Source organism: Vidua chalybeata, chromosome 7 (genome assembly GCF_026979565.1).
Source record: "Vidua chalybeata isolate OUT-0048 chromosome 7, bVidCha1 merged haplotype, whole genome shotgun sequence".
Lineage (NCBI taxonomy): Eukaryota > Metazoa > Chordata > Aves > Passeriformes > Viduidae > Vidua > Vidua chalybeata.
The window spans coordinates 16,977,039-17,003,961 of record NC_071536.1 but is presented as its reverse complement, the minus strand read 5'-3'; the positions used below and the strand labels follow the sequence as shown (position 1 = coordinate 17,003,961).

At 39.4% G+C, this 26,923-nt stretch overlaps 2 long non-coding RNA genes across 2 annotated transcripts in view; one reads left to right on the top strand and one right to left on the bottom strand.

The window, feature by feature from the left end:
- LOC128790574 (uncharacterized) overlaps positions 1-26,923 on the bottom strand; it is a 297,948-nt gene that overhangs the window by 16,068 nt on the left and 254,957 nt on the right. The window lies entirely within an intron of this gene.
- LOC128790575 (uncharacterized) lies at positions 385-7,293 on the top strand. The gene is made up of 5 exons (XR_008431809.1): positions 385-510; positions 3,102-3,164; positions 4,614-4,693; positions 6,267-6,446; positions 7,153-7,293. It is a non-coding gene; the product is annotated as an uncharacterized LOC128790575 (long non-coding RNA).

Here is a 26,923-nt window from a genome sequence, read left to right as displayed (position 1 = left end):
TTCCTTTGATGTTTAGTTTATGATTAAAACAATAGTTGCAAATTACAATGAATGGTATTTTTCAGTGATTGAAATATTGTGTCTCAGGCAAAACAGCAATAGCATGTAGTAAATGTACACTTGTTGGGGAAGATGAAATAAGGGATATTTTTAGGGCCCAGGCTGAGGGAGATGTTTAACCCCTTTAGGCTGAAGAGACAAGGCTGGGGTGAACTGGAAGTCAGCCCAAGGTGCCTGTCTTTGGTTGTGAAGTGAAGCCCAGGACTGTGCATCCCCAGTGGCCATGGCAGATGCAATATTCTGTGGGTTTGAAGTCACAAAGAGCCCTCTGGTTTTTGTTTTTTTCTCTCTTGATATCAGGACTTTATTCTGCAGGATCTCCTCTCACCTGGGACCTCTGACACCCTCCAAATACCAACTGATATTTACTCTCTGCCTCACAGGCCTTGAGAGATGAACTCATTTTCCTTGGAGGAAAACTGAAATCTGACCATTTCCTCTGCACACCCTGTAGGTATTTTCTTCCCTTTCCCATTGGCAATGATTGTGACAAGTATCGTTTCTCACCATTTCAGATGTTACAAAAGCATACTGACATCCCCTCGTAGGCACTTCTCACCTGCTCTTATCCCAGTTGCTCTACATATTTAACAGAAATCTGCCTAAACCCATCTGTTTCTTTCCTCGTGGGCCAACACTGTATCAGAATGCCTTTGGCTGGTGAAAAAGATACATTTCCATAAAAATAAAAAAAAAAAATTAAAAGTTCACTTGCTTCTGCAAAAGGACAGCTAGAGGAAAGGTATTGCTGGTGGGTAGTTGCAGAGGAAGCAAGGTACCTATTGTTGGAGCTGGCAACCATGGGAAACATGGGGCACTACTTGCCCAAAGCAGCATTTACTTCTGCCCTCTGCTTTGAGCTTTGAACTTTGCTTCTCCCCTGATCTCCTTACTGAGCTCCTCTGCCTCAGTTTTACCATCTGCAAAGTGAGAATAATGCTGCAGGAACGTGGTGAGAAGCAATTCGTTAGTGCTTTCTGGGATTCGGAACAGGAAATGTACCACCAACGTGCACAGGTCTACAAAACAGTTCCCCAAGTGTAACGTAATAGCATTTGTGATTTTAAAAATGTAGGCATGAATCTTAACTGCAAATCTCAGCTGAGTTAAATGTATTTTTTGTCAAGGAGACATTGTTTTTTTTTATGATAGCTACTCTGTGATTCATGAGTCAACATGCTATACAAATACCAGAAGGCATAAGTGAATTATAGACATTTCTCAGGAGTGGCACAGCAGTTCTCTATTACCCAATTCAGTTAAAATATCCTATTTATCATATTTTTTTTTTTAATGGATGAATCCTGCAGTTTTTAGTTAAGTGAAAAATCTGTGTGAGGGAACATGCTCTTTGGCTGGAAATGAGTTTGGATAAGAACTGCAGCTTATGTTATAAAAACAATTTAAGAAAATGATATATAATAGTCTCACTGTAAATTATACATCTTCAGTGACATTTAATAGCCTGTCATTTCTATCAGTTGCACATTTATTTTATAAGACACCTAGATTCTTATATCTATGTGTTTTTGTATATTATTTCCCCTTGACACAAATAAAATTAAATTAAAGTGTACTAGTCTTTTAGAAAAGTTTTGAATGTGTTTGTCTGAAGGTATAGGAGGTTGGCAAATTTGTGATGAGGCACTGTTCATTGAAAAATACCTGTCTGTCAATATGAAAAATGCTTTGTACAGATACAAAATCTTTCAGTGAAAAAAGCCAGGTTCAGAACAGAATTCCTACTTCAGTCCAAAAAGTAGCCAGTGTGAGACCAGGAGCTGGCATATCTACCTGTCATATGTGGAAGACCCAGGTTCAAGTCCCTCCGGGAATTTGAGCCTGGGCTTTCTGCATTCAGGTGGGTGCCTTGGCAGTGGGGCAGGGTTAGACCATGTGTCGATGGGTTTTAAAAATTGTCGGCTTATTTTGCTTTTCTTTCCAGGGCAACATGAGAATTCTTTGGGTACTTTGAATTTTTCCAGGACAGATAAAGCTGTTTCTTTGAAATCACTTCTCTGCAGTTCATATTTTCAATTTTTTTTTAGGAGACTGGATAAGCAGAGTCTTTTACAAGTTAAATGCATCACAGGGGCAGATTTATCCATGACATAAACTTGTTGACTTCCAAGTTGGTCTTATTACCAGCAGGATTGAATTTGGCCAGTAGACAGTATTTATGCAATAAAGAGCAACATATTTAGTAAGGAGAGGATCAGATGTTCATCTGGGGACAGGGGGAAGGAGGATATATGGGGGTGAGCTGGAGAGAAGCAAGGGGAAGGCAGAGAAAGGAAAAGGTCATAGCGTGAAAGGGTGCTGTGAATTCCAAAAGTGTCTAATTAGGTTTCTGGCTGTGGAATTTGCCTTTGCCCCAAGCCAAGAAGCCCAGCTGTTTTACAACAGGGCTTTTGCCTCCTAGCAATGACTGCAGACAATGTGTGACCTAAACTGCAAGTGTATTTATAAGGACAACTTCCTTCACTTCTTCTCAACAGATTCCATAAACTATGTTCAAATGTTATTTAGAAGGTTGCATAACTGTTTCAGGTTTTTATGCACTTTTCTTGCTTTTGTTGGGCATCTAAATGCAATTTGGAAAAGTCCTAAAAGAGGGGAATGACTCTCATTAAAGGCACTCTTCTGAACTTGTAGTCTATGGCATTATTTTTAAAAAGTGTCAGTCTTCAAAATTAAATGTTTGATGGAATATTAAATTTGATGAATCATTGCCAGTTTCCATGTTTGTTAGCTTTTATATACCACATTAAAGCATTCATTAATGTCACACAACACTGCTTTGATTGAGTCCTAAAAGGTTAATGACTTGATACAGGCTGGTATTCTGAGCTTTACTGTTTGCAGGCGGGTTGTGGTGAATGCGAAGTGCTTTGAAATTCTAACAAAGAGAAATATTTAATTTTTCTCTGTTTCAAGTGCAGAAAGTGTTCTCGACTGATCTGGATGTGCTAGACAAACTAGAATTAGCACTATTAAACTAAAATAATTTTTTTGTTTCTTTTTTTTCTTTTTCCTTACAGGACTTAAATTTAACAGTAAAAAGCTTCATATTCATATGACTCCTCAGAGAAGGGTGGAGTAAGGTACATACAGACCCCATGTGTTCTGTCCATCTACTCCTGTTGGTATCTTTAAGCTGCCTTGTCAGTCGATTTGGGAGGCTGCAGCTACATTTTCCCCATTTTGAAAGTGATGAGCCAGTCCAGAATTATTCCCTACTCTTAGATATGCCAAATATTTTACAAATTATCAGAAGCTTTCAAAATAATGTTATTTTAGTGTAGCTGCTGTGGACACATCCTTGAGGTTATGCTTTGAACAAGTCAGAGTGCAGGTTGGAGATACAATTAATATTTTGCCCAGTGCCCTCTTGGCAATGGCCAAGCTGGGTAGCCTGGTCAAGTACAGGCATTTTTATACACTTAACAAAGCGTTGCCTTTATGTCACCTGAAAAATCCTTGAGTGAATGGCCAGTATGGGCAGCACAAAGAAGGAAGTAACATTTCCAAAGTCTGTCCTCCTAACTACACTGTGTCCAGATTTCATGAAATTTGAACTCTCCTGAGATGGAAATAAGCTTCTTGACAAAGTCATGTGTGAAGTTAATTTCGCTTTAAGATGGTATTGAGGTTCTGCTCTGAGGGGAGTTGTTAGTAAAACAAATGACTCTAACTGCTTTAGTATGGAAGACAAATCAAAGCATTTCCATGAAGTAACAGGGGTGACCAGCTGTAACTTAACCATTTCCTGAGCAAATACAAGCTGCTCTATTGGAGGGGGGACAGTTCCCATGTTAGCCATTGTACGGAGAAAAATAAAAGTTCATATAAAAGAGCCCACCAAGGGTTATATGGCTGCAATTGTTTCCAAACTGAAACAACTTAGTATCTGTTTATGATTGTCAGTATCATGTTATATTGTTCTTGTAGAATCCATAAAACATAAAAGTCTGCAGTATTGCCTCTAAACACCCAGCGGCTGCAGCCAGGAAACTTCAGAGCCAATGCATTTAAACAGAGGGAGGATAAAAAGCAAAAGTTAATAAAAAGTGGACCTTGATTTTATTTATAATTGTAATGTAATTTTGATGAGGTGCTTCATATGAACATAGAAGAGCAAAAAGCCAAGCCGAAGCTGATGAGATTAAGATACTTAAACTTGCATCCTTTAAATGTTTCTTTCTTTCATTCAAGCATTGGAAATGAGAAGAAAGAAGCAATAAATCCGAATTCCAACTTTTCCCCCATAGCTCATGTTTCCACAATTCAGAATGGTGCCCATTAGTTTTCTGAGCCACTCAGATGTACAGCATGCTATCATATTAGCACCACTTACATGGGAATATTCATTTGCATTTTCACAGTTACTTCCTTTGCATTGTGTATGCAAGCGATGCAGAAAACAAGTGGGCAAAGATGTGATTCTCCACATAACAAAACTATCCCTTGGAAGAAAATACAAAACCATTCAGTGTCTTTGAGGCAGGGTTTTAGTCACTCAATACAAATATAAACTATTCTCTTTTTTTCAGATAATGTCAAAGTGTTTGAAAAACAATACATACTTGGACTTGAAAGCAAGCTGATGGAAAGACAGAACATTCATTTCTTGGTAAATCAGATGTATTTTCAAGCACTGTCATACTGGCTAACTACAGTGGCTTTTTATTTTCTGATTGTAGCAGTTCCAGATTTCTCTGTGTTCTTTCTGGCAGTCCAAACATTTAGGTTTAAACACATTTAGTGTAATATACAGACAAACTGCTCACAAGGTATACAGATACCATGTGGGTATCTGCAGTCCACAAACATTTCTGTAGGAACAGGACCATGATGATGATGACAACACCACCACCACCAAGACGGAAAGAGGGAAAGGAAAAAAGAATGCATCATCTGGTTAATCCTATCTTAAAAGATACTTCAAAGCAAATTATGCAGAATAGCTCTTATCAACTGCAGCTGCTTAGTAGGAATGTCATGTGAGCAACACAGTTTGTAGGATAATGGATTTATGTCTAGCAGGAAGTCAAATATGTGACGACTTCATGCAGATTCTGTTAGGAATCATGTTGCTAATATTTCTTCCCACCCTGACAATGTCATAGAAAAACAATGAAAATTTTATATTTGAAACCCCTATCAGATGACACAGGGAATACAGATGAGAGGAAGCTTTATTTCAAGGGCAGATTGCATTAGGAATGATTCCTTTTAGAGTTGTCCTTGCCAGAAGCAAAGCTCTTAGCTTTCCTGATTCAAAAATAAGGGGCATATCTTCACATGGAGGAAGTATCACTGTTCTCTAAAAGCCAACAGCAAGATGGTAATTTATGATTTGGCCCACATATCGATGAGTCTGATAGATGAGTTTATATTGCTTGTTCATAAACAAACCCAGTTTGTTTCAGTTCTCAAATTATTAGTTCTATATAATCACAGGTGCTCTGAAAATGAAAGAGAAAAATAATCATACTTGCTGAATTTGGAAAACTCAGCACTTCCTATTTTAAACCAGTTGTTATGTCTCTCATAATGATTTAATATTTTATTATCCTTGCCTACAGTGGTCTTTTACCATGTCTATATAAACTTCATTTCTAATGGTCTCAAAGGACATACTTGGTATTTCCAGAACAAAACAAAATTAAAACATACACCCAGAAACCACACATATGCACACACAGTCCCAAAGTACTATAATGCTTAAGGTTTGAGCCAAAGCCCATGGAGGTTTCTGTGTGGGATCTGGGCTGTGCTGACTGACAGATTGGTGCTGTGACATGCTGAACAGCAGCTGAGCCTCTTGCCTTCCCCCTGGTTTCTCTAGCCATCAGCACTTGTGGGGTAATTCAGAGCTGTTCAGCCTCTGGAGATGGTACTTTGTGTCAGTCTGAAACAGCCTCATCTGGCGACCATCACTGGTGAAACACAGACCCCAGGGTGTAAAAATGCTGCTTAGCCCAATAGCAGGCTTTAGAAAAAGGAAGATTAAAAATTACTTGTGTGGGCAGAAAAGCCATAGAAATTGTCTTAACTAATTGTTTGTTTTTATAAGCTTATGGAAAGAGAAGAAGTAATGCAGCAATGTAAATGGCAAAGTATGTGAAATGGCTAATGAATTTAAAGACTTGACAGTAGGAACTGTACTGAATTGTTGCAACTGATTCTTATTTGTATTGCAGCAGGTTTTCCAGGAACAGTAGAGGCATGGACCACTTACCAGAGAGGTCCCAGTTTTAATTTGGAATCCATCCTGCTGCAGCGGGGGATGAGGTGCACATGTGGCATGCACGCTCGCAGAGCACGCACGCACACGCATCTGTGCCGCTGTGTGCCTTGGCATGCAGATAATAAATTAGCAGGTATGTCCCTATGCATTTTCATTTCCTTATGCGCTGTCTCGAGCCATGCTACGTGTATTACATATGCTTAGGTCACAGAAGGGTTAGGGACATAACTACTAGATCCCAAAGGACCGGCGGGGCAAAGCCAGCATAATCTCTGCAGCCAGCTCTTTACTATTATTCTCTGATCATGAAAAGCCCAGTGAACTTGGAACACACGCTTCTATCCAACAGCTGTTTGCATATCAGAGGCTAAAATCATAAAGAAAATTTCAGAGAAAGACTTTTCATGCATGGTCAAAGGAGGCAGGAAACCAGAGTCCTTTTTCTGTCACAGCAGCAATTCTGAAAGACCAGCTCAAGTTTTCTGTGCAGGCTGCTGGAGGCTTTGGGCTGCAGCTCTCTTCCCGTGCATGGATTGTCTGCTCCCTGCCCTTTTCTGTTTGCCGCTTCCAGCACAAAGAAGTTTCTATCAAAGCAGAGCACTAGAATTATATAAATGTTTAACGCTATTAACTATAGGAAGTAGCAAATATCCTCATATACGCCTGTCCCTCCTCGTGGGAGCTCTGACTATAAACTTTGGTATTCTGAACTCATAAGTATAACCCTGGAATTGCACCCTATTTGTTTGCTCTTTTTGACATGAGAGTTGTATTCTTTCCTGCAGGCTGGTATCTTCCTTTTTTCTCTGTAGGAAACTCAAAGTGCTTCTGTTTCACAGATATGTTTCAGGAATGATTAAATTCACCTCAGAGGAATGGGATTTAACTGAAAGGAGGCCAACTGGTATTTTTTAACCATGCCCAAGAATCCAAGCTTCATAAATAACCACTGGTGAGCCCATCACCATGTGCAGTCAGAACGCCACCAGATGAACTTCAAGGAAAAAGCATGTCTTTTTCACACTGTGTTTAAAGGACCGAAGACATATATTTTAGAAAGAATACCATTTTTCTTTCACTTCTCTGCTTCTTTTCCATAAATTTGTCAATAAATTTTTCCACTGAGCTGTTTTTCTTTAATGTAATATATTTTAAAGACTTTCACTTCAGTCTTTGCACAATTTAGTTTCTGCATCAGATGCAGATTTTCTATTTGAGAGAAGGATTTCTTTTGTAAAGATGCAGTCCTGATTTAAAGACTTCAAATGATCTACCACATCCTGTGGTAGGTTGTTCCAATGATTAATGGCCCATGCTAGAGAAAGTACGACAGCTTCCAACCATTGGATCTTATTGTGCCTTTTTCTGTTAGACTAAGTAGCTTTTTGTTATCAGAAATCTCTTCCTTATGTAGATACCTGCAGACTTTGATTAAGTCACTTTTTAACTCCTTCTTGGATAACCTCAACAGATTAAGGCATGTTTTCCTGACTCTTTTTTTCTTTGAATGTTGGAGTTTTTTTAAACCATTCAATGTGACTGTGTAGCTTTTTGGGGGTTTTTATCACCAGAATGTGCTATTTTATTAAAAAAAAAAAAAAAAAAAAAAAAAAAAAGAAAAAAAAAAGACCATGTTTGCCTGACAAGACTTAACTTCCCTGAAAATGTGTCAAGATGAATGTTCTGCTGCCGTCATTTAATTATGTACTGATTGTCTCCAATGTTAAGCTTCCAAGACTGGGATGATACCTCTTTTCATCTTAATAGGTTGAATGTCTATTAGTCATCATGTTGACCATTTTAAAACATTAGCATGACTTTAGCTTCTTTTATAGTCCTCTCAGACTCTTCCAGCTTTTAAAAGAAGTCAGTGTATGTGGATCAGAGTGTTCCCTGGCAAGATGCTTTCCTACCCGAGTAGAAGTTGGCCAGCACCATTTCTTTGCTGCCTGGTAATATTTCTCTACTGGCTGATGGAACAAGAAGATGCTCTGCAGTCCCTTCAGGATCTACGAGCACTCCCATACACAGAAGTGCTGGCACAAGCACGAAGTAAATGCAATCATCAAAAGGACTTTAAAAGGAGTTAAATATTTGCAGAGAGATTAAAAGAATGGATTTTTCATGATTCTCCTCTGTAATGGAGACAGAAGAGTAGCCCTGGCTCTAAGTCCTCCCTGTATTATTATATTAAATACTGCCTGCCATGAACTTGTTTAATTTATCCCTTACTTTACTATCCCAGCACAAGCCTCATCTAGGATTACCACTGAGCCCATAGTCCCCAGACCCCTTCATGAAGAAGCTGGAAGCTTCAGCCCAGCTCTGGGCCAGGTGGGAGCTCCCAGCTGTGAGGAGCTGCCTTTCCACTGCTCAGGCAGGCACAAAGCACCCTCAGTGCTCCTGACAGCTCCTGACCCTGTTCTGAAAAGCACTTCAGTTCTCAGTGACAGGGCAGGAAATGCTGCAGTTTTGGGTTGTGCAGAGACATTTTCACTCATGTTCTAGTGCAAAAATTGGACAACAAACCCAACCGTTTTGTTTTGGATTTTTGGTTATTTTGTTTTTTACAAAAGAAAGCACAGTAAAACTAACCCCAGAGTGAGCAATTATTGGTGAAATAATTTGTTTTAGGAGTTAAAAGATGTGAGGAAGTGGTCAAAATAATCCAGATGACTGTGTAAAAGAATAAGCATGAGAAATAATTGAAGTCACCAATAAGCCAATATGGAAAAAATATTTTATGTTCATTTCCCTTTACTTTTACTTGGAAAACTTTGTGAGTTGAAGAATATATTTAGAGATTTCATAATATGTTAGATAAAAATGTATTAACCACTTGCTGTTATTAAAGTACACTGTTAAAAACTCAAGGTATTCTTTTCCAATTCATAACCAAAATTTCATATCTCTGTATCTTCATCTCGTGAGCTTTACTCATCATTTTTCCTAAGTGGAACTTTACTATTAATTTATTAGACTGTGCCAGCAAGAAAAGCAAAGGCAAGGGGAAAGAAAATAATGTTCATAATAACTCATTTCTTAGAACAAAATCCTCCCAGCCTGCTATAGTAAAGACAGTCATATGGTAGAGGTTTGTGCTTCTTCTGGGATACAGCACTCGCTGTGTCTGGGTTCGATCAGAGTCCCGTTGCAGTCAATGGGAGTTTTGTGCTAAAATGTATCTTGTATGCTGTCACATGGGCAAATGTCCACCTCAGGCAACAGCAGAAGCAAAATCACCACATTTGTTTTCACTTCTGACCTGCTGAAAGTAGGATTATATTACTTGTATATTTCATTCTGATTCTTTTTTTTTTTAACTCTGATTTAAACAAAGATATCACTGTGGTATAATTTGATACCAGGTACTGTGTGAGAGGCTGGACAAGTCAATTACGACTGAAATTGCAGACTTCCTTTACTGTTGCCTTGCTTTTAACTCAATGTTTTTCTTCATAGGCAATCAACATGTAATTTCCTTTCTTCAGCTCATACTTTTGTGTCTCACGAACACCAGCAGTGGCACTGTTCACTCTGAATTACCAGATTTTTCTCACATTGTGCCACTTCCTTCATATTATTTAACTCCATCTTTCCCCTGCACAGATATATTACAAGGGAAAAGTGAACATAGCTTCTAACAAGTTGTCAAATGAGTGCAGCAACATTGAGACATGCTGAGACACTAAACACTGACTGAGTCAATTTTCCTCTATACAAAATGCAATTATTAGTATTTTGCTGAGATAACTCAAGGGGCAGAAACACTCTTCCAGTGACTGGTTAAAATGGATTTTTGCTTGTGACCAGCATGAATGCTGACCTTTGGCTTCTTGACTGATCTTTGCATCTCCGAGAAAGTTCATGGAAAGGTCACAGAGCGGCACCAACTTCCTCCGTGTGTGCATGTGCCTGTGTGCCTGCATGTGCGTGGGGACACCCTCCTGACACTGCCTCCATGCAAGGGCTGCTCTTGCCCACTGACAGCTTTGGTTTCATGTTTGTGGAAATCTGGACCCACTTATACCAACAGCAAACCAGGCTAAAGGGCACATAATTTTTTATTTACCAAGAACCTTTGTTTGCTTTTCACTGGCAATTGCTCCCTGTTTCAGTTCAGATACATCCTTAGCTTAAGGAAATGATGCTACACAGAATATCTTTTTTTGTAAAAACAAAAGGACTAAAACGTGACTAGAAACAACTACAAAAGAAATGGCTAACATGGCTTTTTCTGAAATACACACATATTGAAGAGGAGTTTCTTTCCTCAGATTGCTTTGTCATAGGCGCATCAGAAAATTAAAAAATATTTATTGCATATTCTTTAGCTGATGCCTTTCACTGAAAAGTTCAGTGCTGCCTGTCACTCCAAAAGAGAGCTATGAATCTCATGAAAGCTGCTTTGCTGACACCATCAGCTGTACAACATCCGCCTCCAAACCAGACCTCCGAAAGCAGCACTGTTAGGAGGTTTTAAATCTCTGCTCAGAAGCTGTATCTATTTCCAAGCAGCAAGAATAGCTCTGAAATTGTGAAAAATGCACTCAAGTCATATTTAGAATGATTGTATGTGGGGGATATAACAATACTTTTCAAGACTGTAAGCACTGCGTATATTCATATCTCGTGCTATTTATCTTGCAGATATACAGTGCTGGAAGTTGCTGGCTGCAAGCTGGCAAGCTTGTAGCAGTGAGAAGGAAAGATCTCTCCGTTTGTCACTGGCCGTATATCACTGCAGCTGTGCCCTTTGATTACACAGAGGGCTCCTCCAGCCATTAATAATAGGAAACACTTTTTGTCTGGTGAATGCATCTCAACGCCATCCTCTAACACCTAGGCTTTGCAGTGAGGTAGAAGAGGCAAATTAAGGATGGAGCTTGTTCATTTTACATTCACACTAGATGTGTAAACAAGGATAACCTTTGTTTTCCTCAGAAAAGAAAATATGCCATTCTTTTTCCTACCACCACAGTGACTGATTTTTTACAGAAACAATATGCACTGCCAATTACAACTTGCTGAGGAAGTGACATTAATGAATCACAATAATGCTGCCACAGCATCACAGAAAGTCCTGTGACGCCAGCCTTCCAGATTAATTGCATTACATATAACAGCCAAGCCACATCTGCTAACCAGGTGTATCAATGTAAAAGATTTTCCCAAAAAAAGCAAAGCTTAGAGGAAATCAATATATAGGGAATGAAGTCCTAGGTGTGAATACTGCATTGCCAAAATTAGATAGCTATCTGAAATTGTCACAAATAATTGATGCTAAGATTGGAAAATTCTAAACTGGTGTAAATCGTTTAGCACCAGAGAGCACTACAAGAAGCATTTCATGCTTGACCTGCAAAATGAATCAAAATTAATGCTAAGCTCATGTGGCATGCTGTTGCTCTTACCTATTGCAGCACAGTGTATCTAAGCTGCTCCAGAGAGGTGTTTGCAGTGAGTGGAGTGTGGAATCTCTCTGGGTTTGGCCTACATTGATCATCTTCCACAGCATCTTTGACACAATAGCAGAAAGCTATAGACCATTTGTCTTAACACTGCTTTTAGAATGTGTCAAAACCTGGCTTTAACCCATCCCAATTTTTATTTAAGATTAGGCCTTTTGAGTAGTGAAAAAATCCAACAAGAAACAATGAACTCCCTCAAAACAAACCCTGCTCTTGCTAGCCAGTATTTTACCTCCTCTGCTCTTCAATTGCTAGAGGTAGCCACCCCATCACTCAGGCCATGAATGAATTTGCACTGGAGGAAAGGATTCCACAAAATGCAGCTGTTTTGGAGTTATTCCAGATGTCACACAGAAAGGTATCATTCCCATCTCTGTGTTTATCCCAGAACAGTGCCCCCTGTTTATATTTTGGTAGAACCCACAGTTGCTTCATTGATGGTCCTGTGACTATGATATGTTCCTCTTAAATCTGTGCTGACAACTTATTTAGGTCATGGAGTCAGAGTTTAATTTCCTCAGGTTAGATTTATTCCCTCAACTGCAAAGAAGTAAGAAAGAGCATGCTTGTTGCTGAGTCAAACACAGAGCTGAAAGTCTCCAAGGTGGAGCCCATGGCCAACATGCTGTGCCTCGTTTTTCAGCCTCAGTTACTGGCTTCATGACATGAGAATTTGGAAGCTGAGGCCATTGCAGGGTGCTCCCCAGCCTCAGCTGCAGGCCTGCATGAGCACTGCTGCCCCTCTTGCTCTGTGGGTGTCTCTCTTTACTGAGTCCTTTCTCAGGTGGACAGGCAGTACATCATTCTGGGAATCACAGAAAAGCTTTGGGAAGAAAACCCACCCTGAGTTATGTGACTGACATAACACCTCAAAAGTAAAAAAAGGATTTTATTTTTATATAGTGCTGTTCTTCTACAGAAACACAATAGCCGAAAACTACCATCTATCCCTATGAATGCCCGAAAAAGAATTAATCATATATGATTGGCTAAATTTCACCAAGGGAACAAACATATCAGTCAGTTTAATATATTTTTCTAGAAATCCAAAAAACTATAGCAAGATTTTTTTTTTTTTTTGCTATTTTTATAAACTACCTGTCCCAAATACAGTTGTTATGTTGGCCACTGAATTTAAATGATGAATTTCCTTCTTTTAAGGCTAAGAGGAAAAGATCACTAAGTTTCTTATCAGGAGATAGTGATAGACTTTGCAAAAATGCACAGCATCTTGAAAGTTTTGTCTCAAATCACCATTTATATTCCTGAGAAATAGACATGTCTCACATTCCGTAGCAGTGTTTTGTGACATTTGGATTTACAATGCTCAAGTTTAAGTCTCTAGCCCTTTGCAGTCTGTCAAAAACAGCTTCTCTGTCCATTTATTTTTGTCTTCTGTGCTCTGTCTGAATATCTTTTGTAAATTTATACTTGACAACCCTCGTATTTCAGCAGCTGGCTTTGTTTCACAATCTACCTTGCTTGCTCTGTTGCATTAGCTGAAACAACAAATTTAATCCATGATGTCAATAGTAAATTATAGTGGAGATATAATATATGCCTGACATCACTAAGGTCAAGGCCATGGTGAAGATGTTGCAAATAGATCCAAAGGGTCTCCTCATTGTGGTAGGTGCTTGCTGCACATTTAATATTACGAGAAACAGATTAGTGCTGCACACTGCATTATGTTAGCCTTTTAGTTAGAGCTCACATAAAACTCCAGCTAATGTAAGAGTGCTCCCTCAACATGAAAAGAGGTTCCAGAGAAGTTTGCTATGTCATTATATTTCATATTTTCTAACTGATAAATAATTAAAACAAGAATTACTTTACTGAAAATATTCATTTAGAGCGCACATTCTCCATTACTCTAACTGTTTGAAGGGGTTGGGGGAAACATTTATTGCATACCTTACCTAAACTACCTTGCCATTAAAGTACCTAAATTACCTCAGTGAATTCTGAGCACAGAAGTGGTTGATTAATTGCTTTTTGCATAAATGCACTTTCCCTTTGCTAGAACCTAATTCTGTGTATAAGCATACACACACACTCACATGCACACACACACCACATGGAGAATAAAGCAAGTACTGAACTCTCTCAAGAAGAAAATTGAAGCCTGGAATTTTCTCTGTGCAATGAAGTTTTTCTAAACATTGCTTGTATTATAAGCATCCTTGGACTCTCTGAGGACCAGCCAAAAATGGGCTCTTCTACAATGGTGAAAGAACAGTTAATGAATCATTTTCTCCTGTGCAAAAGTGCTCATTGCTGTTAATTTGTCCATTTTTTACAGCCAGAGCTTTCTTAAAGTAAAAATTAAGTTTAAGCTTAAAAGTCCATTTATTGTCCAAGGGGAAAAAAATTGTGCCAAGCGAACCATAAACAAATTCAGTGTATGGCAGACTATGGAGATTTCCATTCCATGAAGCTCTGTTGTTTGTTTTATCTGGCATAAAGAGCATCAACACCCCAAGGACTTTCAATCTGCAATTCATCCCTTTAACTTGGCTCTAAAGTATTTTCATTCCTAAATAAAAGGAAGGGCCAAATTTACAAAGCTGCAGCATATACCAGAGCACAGGTATGGCACTTGGCTTTCCCCATGCCCTGGCTGGATGTATGGGATTTAATAGTCTCCTCCTCAGAAGACTGGTTACTTTTTGTCCTTGATGTCCCTAATGCTGAATGGAGGAAGGCTTATGTGGGTGGTAACTTTTGGCTTCCATTTCAGCTTAGCTTTAAGAATGTGAGTAACCCCATGAGCTGCAGAAACATGCAGGGGAAAATACTTGAATCAAGATCTTTACATACAAATCCATACTTTTAAAAATAACCAACTCTGCAGGAGCTTTGATCTTCATGTACCTTTGTCTATGTCCTTTACTCCTTCATTCAAATCTATGCCAGACCAGGATGACCAACAGTAATTATCATTTATCTTGTCACTGTATTTTGTGTTCTACATGCCATGGTTAATGGGTTTAGGTCAGTTCTTGTAGGCCAGGAGTCAACACCACCTTTGGCCGATTGTAGTATCTGTTGGTCAAAGCATCCAAGAAATGGAATGACCGACCACATGATAACGTTTTCCTAAGTTTGTCTGGCACACTTAAGTGAGGCAGGATGACCAATGGAATTACTGAACCTTAACCTTCTGATCTTTGGGTGGTCCTTTTGGAAGGGCAGTTTTCATTATTGATAATTTAGTCAACTATTGATAATTTGGTCAACTGACATGAGGGTAATTGCTTTAAGGATATAAATACTAATGAAAACTCCAAACCCTGTGATAGTCTCTTGTATGCAAATAAAAAATAGAAAATGGAGCCAGTGATTCAGTATGGGCTGCTTTAATGACTATTTAATCTCTCCCATAAAAGAAGTTTAAATAATGCTATTACGTGCTGATACTCTTAGCACTTGCTTTGGTGCATGATGTATGGCCAGTGTCTGCTCCAAGAATCAACAAATGTGCATTATTCCATTAGCAGTTTTCTATTTTCTACAAAGCTTTACAATTTATTAGTTATTTATGTTAATGTACTAGTGCCTTATTTTACATATTTATAATATCTTTCCTCTGCCATGAAAAGTATGAAAAGTTTAGGTATTGCAGACCAGTTTGGCTTACATAACATTTACAAAATGTTGATTATAGAAACAGTTTCATAGATAATCTTTTCTATGCTTGGGACTGCTATTATAACTTATGTGAAACTCTTACTGAGATCAAAACAAGACTGAGGCTTTTCTAATACTCTGCTCCTTCTTTCCTTCTGCTTTTCAGGAAGGGGGAGAAACTCAAGCTATATGAACAGAAATGCCACGTTTTTCCCAGCAAAATCTGGGAGAAGTGTAGGACAATGAAGAACAACAAAAGGCTGAAGATAAGAAGGTTTCAGTAGGAGGAAGAACTAATAGGGCAGAGTGTAGTGGACCTCCAGAGGGTTTCTAAAAACTTATCTATTCAACAAAAATGTAGCTGATATCACTGGCTACCCAGGAATTTATTCCTGTGCCTGTGTTGTGCAGCAGGGGATACTGAAAATCTATTACTTCTGGCTGATTGTCTTTCCTTGATTTCCATGACACATGGTCTTTACAGCACTTACCAACTCTGAACATTATCAGCATCACGGCTGCACAGCAGACTTCTGAAATTCCTCTTTTGAAGATGTCTCTGTCACACTCAGCATCTCAGTTCTGCCTGTACAAGTGATTTAGCACAATGATGTCACTCTGGGCTAAGTGCAAGCAAAGGCACTGGGTTAGTGTGATGCTTTTAGTTTTGGCTGCTGACTGTATGAGGTCAATACTGGAGTATCTCTATCCAGCACTACGATTTAAAAGCAAGTGTGTGGGGTGTTAAGGGTTTCATATTTCAGGATGCAAATTATTTGTTGATTCCTTATGTGTGACTTCAATTTGTATTTTTAGCCATACTTATGTACTCTAATCACATCAATGTTTTTGAGTAAATCTACTCATTCAACTCAATGACATATGCTACTACATGACCTCAGCAAAGGCTCAAGTTCATTAACATCTGCTGTCTCCTCGGTGGCCTGTGTGAAGTGAGCCTGTTGATGCAGTTCCTAGATATTTTAGTGCTGTATTTTCAGTCGTTTTTAGTTGCACTTCTGCCTGTGCTAGTGAACATGTCCCTGAACACAATGACATTTTAATAAAAATATTAATACACTGTTTCAGACACAAATCTACTTTATCTCTAGAGGAGTTTCAAAACCTTTTGATTAGCTGAAAACCACATCTGACTTCCCTTTTTGTGTCCCCACAATGTAACTCAGCTTAAGCCACATGGATCCTAAGTCCCTGTGTAAAACAATGAACATGGTCCTGCATATGAGAATCCCTTATTGACTGAAGACTGCATCCACACTGACAACTCACTTTGCACAGCCCTCCTAACAGACATGAGAGGCAAACAAGGTTTCAGCTCTGCTGAGGTGACATCAATTCATCTCAGTGACAGAGACCTGGGCTTAGTTTCCAACACTCCAAACACTCCCAATCACAGAAAGCACCCGTGAACCACATTTATGTCTTCCAACAAATTTTCATTTACTTGCCTTTTCAGAGATGTCTTTCTTGACATTTCTGAAAGCATTTCTTAGTTGTAGAGAAATCCTTTTCTCTCCAAGAACATTTCCAAGGCTCTGGATTCTTTAGGGTTCAGTTCAGTTGCATGTAAGAATTTAAGGTTAATTTATCTAAATTAAAAATAAAACAAAAACCAACACCAAAAAACCCAAATAGAGCTTGTAAATGATCTCTAAGCTTCAGCTGACATCAGCTTATCAGTTTGCCTTTTATGTTTTCTGCATGGTCAGAAGGGAGAAATTTGATCCTGAAGCAAACAGTTTTAAATGACCCATCTTATTCTACATAAAAGTGAAAAAAATTACCATTATCTTATAACACCCATAATGTTCATGAACATCAGAATCTTCTTAAGAGTCCTAATGGGATATTGGGAGTGGTCAGGATCTGGTTGATGGGATGACAGGATTTTGTCGGTCAGATAAAAATCTGATGTACAAGGGTAAATGAAAAATGCAGAGTAAAATATTCATCTTTACAGAAGAAAATGAATGCCTACATTGCTGTAATAATCTGCTTCTACCATTTTAGCTAAATAGGATCATGTCTGTCCCTCCTGCCATAGCACCCCCATGCCACTGCACTTGCAGTGGATTCACTCCACAGGTGTGTTGCAGTGAGAGCAGGGGCAGGAGCAGAGGATGAATTTTCAGCTGGGAAAGCAGTGTGTGCAAGGGTAAAGCTTTTCAGAAGAACTTGTATCAGGACCCAGAATGCCAATGGCTTTTCTCTTGCCAAGCAAGCCAAGGCTCATACTTCTGGTTCCTGAACAAGTGCTACAAATACACAATTGCCCCAGTGACACATGCTGCAGCCTCCTTCAAGACCTTCCACTCTCTCCAAATGGAAGCCTTCTTGAATTAAAATATAAAGAAATCCTTCTATAAAAGGACAAGAAAAGTAGATTTCTGTTTTCTGCAGAAAACCCAGATGATTTGAAAATAAATATAGGGGAAATATATAGCAATCAAGAGTAAATGTTATTTCTCTTCTAACTTATAAAACTCAAAAAATCCAGATAGTCTTAAAATGTGCTCTCTGTCTCTGATCTTCGAGCAGCAAGCTTACTCAGAGTTCAGAATATTGACAGAAATAAATGACAAATAATTTTAAAAGGAAAAACCAGGAGCAATTTTTGTCTTGTTTTAGGAGTGTGTATCTTGCTAGGGCTTGAAGAAGACTGCTTTGGATTTCTCACATAGCAGATAACTTCTTTGGGGAAATTAAGAATAATAAATTAAAGTGCTCTTTATGGCTGCTGAATCACCCTGAAAGCATATATTAATTATTATGAACATGTTAATCTTACAGATGTATGTGCTAGTATCATAAATTATCATTTGTACCACAGCAGCCCCTTAGGCCACATCTGAGAGAGGAAACCCAGGGTTATGTCTGGAGCATGCACCCAGCAGTGGGAGTGCCTGCTCCCGCCATCTCAGAGCCTTCTGCAGGTAAGACCCAGATGTGCTTGGATTTTCTGATCCCAGCTTCTCCCTCATCTTTCCACAGAAAGGACACTGAAGGGTATGGCTCTGACTGCCCTGAGTATCCCAAAGCTGCCTCAGGGTTCCCTGGTGCCAGCTCCCAGCATGTACCATCAGCTGCCTGAAAAACACACTTGTGACCTGGACCCCTTGTACTGGGAACCACAAAAGCCAAGAGCAGTATTCCAAGTTCCTGCATCAGTGCTTTACAGCCTTATGTACTAGATGCTTGACAGATGAAGATCAGAGATCCACCCTCAAGAGCGTACAAGAGTCCAGTGGAAGGAATAAATAAATTGAACTTCAGAAAAAATCTGTTATTTTTAAAAACTGGCTTAATACTTGGGAAGTTAGCAAAGCCATGTGAAGTTCTGACAAAGAACCCCAGTAAAAATACTATTTTGTACTATTTTTATCTAGACAAAGTGAAATTGAAATTGCAAAATGCACAACCAAATGCTGAAAGTTTTGGTCTTGCTCAGGCATAAATGGGTAGATTGTTTTCCATCATTAGGGATTTTCTGATTAGATAATTTGTTCATGCTTATTGGTCAAATTGAGACATTTTCAGGGGAGAGTTTCAATGTCTCTTTTATCAGGAAAAGTTTCTTAGCTTTGTTCTGCAGTTGAAAACATGGATAAAAGAGGATAGGCAGACTTGGTCCAGCCTAGCAGAAGAGTCACAGACTCAAAATAGGTGACACCTGCCTGGGAAGTGGCCAATGCACTCAAACAGTTCATACTATGACCTGCAGAACCAGGGATCACATCTACTATCTGTTTATCCATTTATTTCTTTCTTTTGATTTTGTTTTGCTACAGTTTCGCTTTCTCCTTTCTACTAACATTTTACAAACATTGGTTTTTTTTTTTTTTTTGTTTTTTTTTTTTTTTTTTTCCCACAAAGGTTCTTGCTCTCCTTCAAGTCATTCCTGTCACCTCCAAAAGTGAGGAGTCGTATGTGCTCAGTGCTGGGGCGCCACGTCAGCTTCTGTATATTCATACCTGTGTTTTGTGAGCTCTCTCTAGTGCAGCTCACAAAGACAAGGCAACACTCCAACCCTACTGAAAATTGCAGCATAGCTTTGTAGCAGCTAGAAACAGGTATTTGCCCTCCCTTCCCTGCTGCGGTTTCACTTAAAGAACACCTCAGAAATTCAAGACCCAACTTATAGCATGTACAAGACTTTATGAAAAAAAACCAAACAACCTGAACCCTGTAGAGACACCTTCGTTTTCGTTCATCTTAGCATTTGTGTCTGCTCTGCTGGCAGAGAGCTCTAATTGTCAGGGACACAATAGACTGTGCTCTTATCTGTGATTAATAGACATGATCTTTCCAGAATGATAAATGCAGGTAGGTAAAGTCTCTGTGACTATATCTATGCTACATCGTAGATTATCAAAACCCCTACAATGTGGACATGATAATAAGTATCCATGGTGTCTAAAAGTGCTGGCTAAGAGTTCCTAATGTCTAGAATTCAATTTTTATGATTTTTATGTGGCTTTGAGGGGGAATATCCTCCACACCATTGAATTTCACTTTCTTAGCTTTTGTTCAGGTCTCTTCTGGGGAATGTGGGGGAATTTGCCCCACATTCCTCTTTGAGATTCCCTTTCAACAGGAAGAGGGCACAACAGGACAGTGTGGACCTACAGAAGTGTGCACCATCCCCAGAGTGTGGCTCTTTTGAGGGCAAAAGGGCATGAATGGATCTTACTCTCAGAAACCAGCAACCCTCTCTTGCCTGTTTGCCATGGCGGCACCACAGCTACAGTCCCTCAAGAGAAGTGACGAAACACTCCTGTCCTTTATTTCTGATAGCAGTGTTTCAGAAGGCTGAGGGCCTCTGACAGCTGCTGCAGAGATTAAATACCACCATTATTATATCTCATGCCATCCAGTCATAAGGGTGGTTGCAAATGATAACCAGCATGATTAGAACTACCCATGAAAGACATTAAGAAACTGCAAACGCTGTGGTATGTGAGATGCAGAGCACCACACTACTGTGCAGATGGAAACATCTGCAGTAGAGATGGGACTTTCAGAAATGTGCTACAAATTCTTCAGACACTCTTGCAGCCCAAGACTCAGGCCACACACTGCGAGCAGATGGCTCCACTATACTTCATCATACACAGAAACACTGCTCTGTTGTCATGCAATGGTGTACATTTTTGTTCATAGCAGGTTAATGGCATTTGGCAGTAATCATTGTGGAGCTTTTTTCCCCTTTTTTGGTGTTATGGGTTATTTTTCCAGAGGAACATGGAGTGGTGCTGAGATGTTAGCTCTGGTATTTCCTCAGACCACCATGTGAAGATGGGAAAGGAGCAGCGTAGCTCCTCTCTATTTGCATGGGAGCCAATGACCATGCAGGAGGTTTTGGCTTGCATACAGTTCTCTGAGGCAAGACTGGAGATAAGGAGGTTCTTGATACTCAGATCCTGAGAAGTAGGTTTTTGTCTGTGTATATATTATGCAGCAAGCTAAGAATTAACCATGGTGGAGAAACCTGTATGAGGTTTGTATTTGCTTTTTTACCTCAAGTTTCTGATAGACTTCCTGTCAGAGAAGTAATGGCCAGAAAAGCTTTCCAGTAAAGGCTGGTCATTAAATTTCTCTTAAACTTCTTCTTAGAAAATTTTAGCTCTAAAACTACTGATAGTTTTTCTTGCAACTGTTTAAGAGAGAAGCAGACTACCCAGAACTCAGGACTGTGTTAGCTGAAAGCTCCAGCTAAGCTACAGTGAGCCTGCTTGTGCTGCAGGCAGGGCTGATTTGCCCAGCTGCATCAAACTTCTGCTTTGGTGTTCCTGACAAGTGACACCCTTCTGGGGAGAGCTGACAGTTTTGTTCTGTGTTCTTGCAGCCTTATAACCCACCAAAGTCTCTCTCCCACAGGGGCAACTCTGTTTTGCCGAAGTACTTTACCTGTCAGACCCAAATTGGGAATCTGCAAAAATGGGAAGCAAAAGATGGTCTGACAAGGGTTGTCCCTCAGAAAAACGTTTGAGCCCATGACTGGCTATGTCTACTTTATAAGTCATGTGTCTTAAAACCTTTTATTACATCAGGCTTTATCTGTCTAATTGCCAAGTTTTCTCCAAGATTATGAGTTGCTACAGATATCTACTTCTATTTCTGCATATCAACAACTTTTGATCTTCTAATGAATACCAACAAAATATGGGGAAGCTCATCTCCTAAATACTGATGATAATGATCAAGATGATCATGTTCAAAGACATATGAGCACATTTATTCCCATGGAGCACATAAGCCATGGTATCTTGGGCGCAGAGATAGGATATATAAACAGTTTTTTTTTAACATGAATGAAGAGTCTTCTTCTATTTTTAAATAACAAAAGATATAATGAGTGAGAAGAGAAATTATCAACATCTTGACGATTTCGTGGGCAGAAGAATCAACAGGGGGAGGAATTAAAAATATGAAAAAATTTTGAAATAGCTGCAGGAAAATGCCCACTTGGAAGCCACGTGGGCATTTTTGGATGACATATGCATGGAAGACCAACATAATTAGTTTTTTATCACCTTGAGGAAATTTTAATAGGACGGGTATAGAAGACATTTCAGGAGAAACTTTAGACTGGTCACCCGATTAAACAAAGTTAAACACATGTTTAAGGGACTTGCTGCCTTGGGATCTTAATTATTACAGACAATTTCCATGTGTGTGTTTGCTTTAACATTGTCTCCTGCTGGAGAACAGCTGGCTGCAAATGGGCTGGCAGGGTAAACAGAAACAGGCCTGCAATGCCCAGCAACTCAGACAAGTCTCATCACCAGCACAAATCGGTTGCCAAGCTGACAAGCATGAAATGTCTCGGAAGGATCCACATTTCATAGCTGTTGTGCCTTGTGGACTGTGTCACAGGCAAGCAGCAAGACATTCAGGGCACAGTGACACAGTATTGGTGCATGTCAAACATTGAGGAAAGAACATAGATCCTTAACAATTCATTTTTCTTCTGAAATACATAGGTTAATTTGGGGTTTGCGAATAGACCCGTGCTCTGTTCATCTACAGCACAGTTGTCTGCCTCTCCATTAGTAAACCTCAACAGCTTATTATTTTTGAGTTAATTGCTAGTTTTTCAACTCAAAGACTGATCCAAGTGATTCACACGTTGACAGACCTACTGCTCTGTCTACATGCCTGAATTTTAAATGACTGTTTGAGGTGAATCTCATTAAACAAACACAAACAGAGCCATGTCAAGAAAAGGCTGCATAGAGCTGAGTCACTCCACAGTTTGAACAGCAAGATGTACAGAAAGAGATGAAAACAGATGTACTAGGGGAAGGTTATCTATAATACTGAGTAGTGGAATAGATACTGGCAACAGAAAGCAAATACCTAATGTTGGTGCCAAGGTTTTGAGCCTGACAAGATAAGAGAGTTGTGACGACTGAGGAGACAAATGGGATGTGATGGAGAAAATTAAGAAAAAAAATAACATACTTTTCTTTTGGTGAATGATAGTCTAATGTAGTCATCTAGAACAAACAGCAGAGAAAAGAGAAGGGGCAAGGGTGCTGGATAAGGCAAAGAGGCAAAACCCAGGCTTTGAGGGGTAGTTGGAAAAGAAGAAACTGATAAATGCGTGTGGAAATACAATTAAAAAACCCTCCCAAAACCACAAGAACCACAGTGGGGTAAAAGGGATCAGGAGATTGCAGGTACATCACATTTCCCTTATCTTCCTACTCATGAACTGACTGGAGAGTGTATTAAAGCACAGAGGTAAGGAGCTTCTCCCCTTGTCCTCACTCATAATGAGCTCAGTGTAAGTGATGGAAGCCTGCTAAAAATGGCCTCAGACAGGCACTCAAAAGATGAAATGCAGTAAAAATAAAAGTTAAAATATCACCCTTTGAGGAGTGGCTCAACCTATGAATTGCATGAACTGCCTGATGGTCCGGTCCATGCTTCTTCCATGGATGTCATACCTGGGAGGCACTGTCCTCGCAGCCTTCCAATTCACAAGCAGCAGGACACCTCTGTCTGCATGAGTTTGGTCTCAAAAGTCATAAAGTTGCAATACACTGGCCTACTTTGCTGTCAGGACTGAGATATGAAGTGGAAAAATCTGAAATTATGTTCAAAGAGCAGAAATTATGCTTTTGACCACCAGGGTTCACAGCATCTATACTGCAGTAATGAGACGAGTATAACTTCATGTTTTTCTTCTCTCATATTCCACAGAGACTTAATACTTCCCAGCTTCACCTAGTATATACATAGAGAGAATGAATATCTACAAAGCATTCTTGAAATCGCAGGGACAAAATACCAAGTGTGCATTTTTTGGAGCAGTGAATGACACTGCAGCAATCCCAGCCCGACCATGCACTCGCAGACGTCTCAGTGACTGGAGGACTGTGCTGTGTAAGTACCAATTATGTTGCTACAGCTCCTGAATGGCACCATTTTGTTGTTAAAGTGAACAAAGGATGCCTACGAGGCAGTGAAATGTAAGGTGCTGAGAGGAAAGTTTTCTGTGGCGTGCTGGGGGAATGTGGGCAGCAAGGCTAACATGACAGGACTTGATGAATGATGGTACATGAAGAGAGGCTGGGCCAGATGTGTGCATGCAGTGAACGTCTGTCCTCGGTGAGCTGGGTAACTCACTGGGAGTAAACGAAGAAAAAGCTCCTTTCTATGACAGGATTTCATCCCCCTCTTTTGTCAGGACCTTTCATTTAGAAATGCTACTCTTGTAGCATGGTGGCCATGGGCTACACTGTGTTAACCCATTTTGACAGGAGGGTAACACAGTGGAACAGCTTCATCAGCAGACAGGAGTGACTTGGGCTCCCTCCAAATCAAACCCTCAGGAACCAAGCTTGCTGTTGATGAAATAATCATCACCTCAATTGTCGACAATTAGCACAAGCAAATTTGACTCTAGCTACACACCATACTCAGTACTAGGAATTCAAAAATGCTGCACAATTAGAAGTGTCTTGATTGATCTTTTAGTCTTGAATCAAAAGACAAAAAATAATTTTATTTCATTTGGAGAAATAAAAAAAAAAATTGCTTGTGTAACATTCTGATAAATAAATTACTTGAGCGGAGTATTTTGCCCACCTCTGATTAGCACTGCCATATCTGAAATCTTTTCTAAATAGGTAATATTTAGTTCCAGAACACAACTCACATCCTACTCTGCTGATTATTTGGATGCATTGTTGACAGCAATGTGTGGGAGGAGTAAGGTTAAAGAGCTAACCAGGTAGAACTCAGTCAGTTATCACAGCACTTTGAATACCAATCACCAGAAAATAAGTTAAGGAAGTTAATAAAGTCTTCTCTGAGTAGACTTTACACTGTAGTTTTTCCATCTTTGCAAATGAAATGTACAGAAACATGTGCCAATTGTAAAGTCTTTTTTGTGTAGTTTTGAACTGAAATATCCTGTGTTGTAATCTTCCTGTACTGAGAAAGTGTTTTTTTTATGTTACAGGCCATCTCCAACACTGTGGGAGAAAATACCTCATTAAAAGAGATGTTAGAGGTAGGTGGGCTCAGCACCATTGTAATGTAACACTGCAGCCCATACTGGTAAAATATAAATGTTAGAGATGGCAATGTAAAATATAGACAGTTGTGGCTTTAGATGAAAGAAAAGTGTGTGTAAAAATTGCAAAGCATTCTGCAGCTTGCTGGTGATTGGAAGAACAGCATTTTTTTTTACAGCTAAACATGATATAAAGTGGCTGATTGCATGTTTTTCAGTTTTTTTTTTTTTTTCTCCTTTTGACTTACAAAATTTCAGGCAGATTAACAATAAAATCAATTAATGTAAATTTACGTGACTCTTCATTGACTGTCAAGGACAACTGGGATAATGGACCCACCAGATAAAGAAGCATGTTCCCCTCCTGAACCCATTTTTTATCTCAGTGTATTACAGTGAGTTGTCTTCTCAGTGGATGTTTGATGAGAAACCATGTTTTTCTGAGCCCTTTTTAGGACAGACAAAAATGAATTGGTCCCTCTTTAATGACCTACATCAGGCAATTTATCTAAACATGGTAACATAGTCATACATAAAAGTTAGGGCAATTCCTTCTCTTAAACCATGTAGTGATTAACTTTACTTGTGTATTTATTTCAACAAGCTAGAGACGTCAATCATGGGACTTACTTAAAAGTGTTCTAACAGCTCCCTTTTCCAGGCAATTATATTTAAGAAACCTCAAATTTTGTTGCATCTAATCAAAAGAGGAAATTACTTTAACAGTATATCGTATGTAAACAGTATATAAATAGTTTGGATACATTAAAATCACATATAAGCACAAAATTGAAACAAAATCTATTATCAGGACAGTATTTTATTACAAAATACTCATAAGCAGCTTTGTATTTTAGTATTCTTATGTGGGCATTTAAATGTCAGCAGTTTTCTTTTTATATTCTTGCTTTTCTCTGGGTCACTGGCAGAGTAACAGTTGAGATTTGTTTTTATTTTTCAACTACCATGCTGTTATAGGCTCTTGCATATATACCCTTGATTCCCAATTTATTACCTGATACCAACTGTTATAAACTGGTACTTGCATGTACAAAGGATGGAAAATGTCAGGCAGTACCAGAAAAAAAAATCCTTGAAGTCTTTTCAGTGCTTTGAAACAGTAAAATAATAAAAACAGTGAACTAGTTATGTCAATCTTACTATTTCAGCTACAACACAAGCCAAGGCTTGTACCTACCCCACCTGTTGATGGGAGCCAGTGGCCAGCCATGTGTAGCCACACTGTGTTCACTGGGCTTGCAGAACTAATTGCAGCACCAGGGTTTCTGCTGGCTCTGCTCATATTGAAAAGTAACTTTCCTGCTGCAGTCACCTGAAGAACCTGCATATTTAAGTCAACAAAGCAGAATCTGGCCTTTGGCATACAGTCTTGCTATTTTCCATGGAGTAAGTAATGATCTACAATGCCCAGTAAAACACAACTATTCTGGAGTGAATGTTATGATTGCTACAAGGTCCAGATACACTTTATCAGAGAGCAAGTGCAGCATTAGGTGTTCACAGTCTGTAGGACTGTGTGTAAGGTGTGTTAGCACTTGTTGGCATTACTCCAGGAAGAGCTTGTGTGCATTGAGTCACAGCATCCAGCTCCAAAGGGGGTCTGCCAGCCCTGGGCTTCAGTCCTCCTCCCACACATGCCACACCCCTGAGAAACCCTGAACTCTTCCAAATTGGTATTTTCTTACACTGGCTGGCAAAACTGGCCAAGCAGAGCACTAAGGACTGTACTGACCCTCCTAAGAGGGACATGGCAACTTGCAGCCCCCGGTGACTGGCAAGGTCTGAGGAGTGAGCTCATTAAGGCTTGGTTCATACTCTTTCTGGCCCTCTTTTGTATTGGAATAACAGTGATCTGATGGGAATGGGAATAAAGTAAAATTAGCAAACTTCTGATGGATTTTAAAGCGACAGTGTCACTGTCACTGGATGGATGATGCTGGA